We start from the raw sequence: 395 nt of genomic DNA on the forward strand, positions 1-395 counted from the left end.
TTGGTAACTGTAAGTTACAAAAAATAGATTTTCAAAGTAAGAACATTGAAGAATCTAAACAAGGTATTTAGAACTAAAACCTTCTTTTTAACTCTAAGGTATAATTTGTTTTTTACTCTTTTATTTTCTGTTTAATTTCTAAATAATAAAACTTTAAACCTTTGCTCTGAGTACTTCCTTTCCTACAGAGTGCCATCTATACGGTCCAAACTTGGAACAAAAAAAAAACATTTTCCTACTCTGCCCCACTAACATGGAATACTCTGAAGTTAATTTAATTTAGATGGATTTTTTTATTCTTATTATTTGCTCCTGCATTTGTAAAACCTGGGTGTTTTTTATTGATGGTTTAATCAAACATGTCTCGTTCAGGAACGGGATCTTGGACTGCTTGT

This window comes from Cyprinodon variegatus, unplaced genomic scaffold (genome assembly GCF_000732505.1).
Source record: "Cyprinodon variegatus isolate N-32 unplaced genomic scaffold, C_variegatus-1.0 Scaffold76, whole genome shotgun sequence".
Classification (NCBI taxonomy): Eukaryota; Metazoa; Chordata; class Actinopteri; order Cyprinodontiformes; family Cyprinodontidae; genus Cyprinodon; species Cyprinodon variegatus.